A 616-nucleotide genomic window follows, 5' to 3' on the forward strand; every position below is an offset into this window, starting at 1 on the left:
TAACAACAACAACATACATACATTTATTTACATAAATAATATTCATATACACACATATATATTGCTCTGGGTGACCCAATAAGGCCACCCAGGGCTTGGTTGCAGACCTGTAAGGACCCTGGCCCATTCAAGGTACCACCTGAGAAGTTTTTCAAACACACACATACACTTCACTTGTTGATAAAGACCAGGTTCCAAAGTCCAGGTCATTATGGGAAATCAGTGTTTTGTGAGAGTTAGGGGCCACACCCTATCTTTGATGCTGGTATCTTCTATCCTTGGTCACTCACCATTCCTTGAACACCTCAGCGCATCTCAGGATGCATCTGGTGCACTGGTTTTCCTTTACCATTATCATGGAGACTGTAACAGTCAGGGACAGTGGTGCATGCCTGCCACCTCCTGCCACCTCCTACCACCTCCTGTCACTATCCATGGTGGGGAATCCTGCTAATTTGCTGTCCATCTTGGCCCCGAAACTCCACATCACCTCTTTCCCTTCCATTTCCTTCTTGCTCCGTGAACCTCTTGGTTCTTGGCTGGACTTCCCTCTGCCTGCCTGCAATCTTGACTTGCCCCCACCATCAACCAGCACTTTTTTGTCATTAGAGAGGGT

This window comes from Chrysochloris asiatica, unplaced genomic scaffold (assembly GCF_000296735.1).
Source record: "Chrysochloris asiatica unplaced genomic scaffold, ChrAsi1.0 scaffold00030, whole genome shotgun sequence".
NCBI classification, from domain to species: Eukaryota; Metazoa; Chordata; class Mammalia; order Afrosoricida; family Chrysochloridae; genus Chrysochloris; species Chrysochloris asiatica.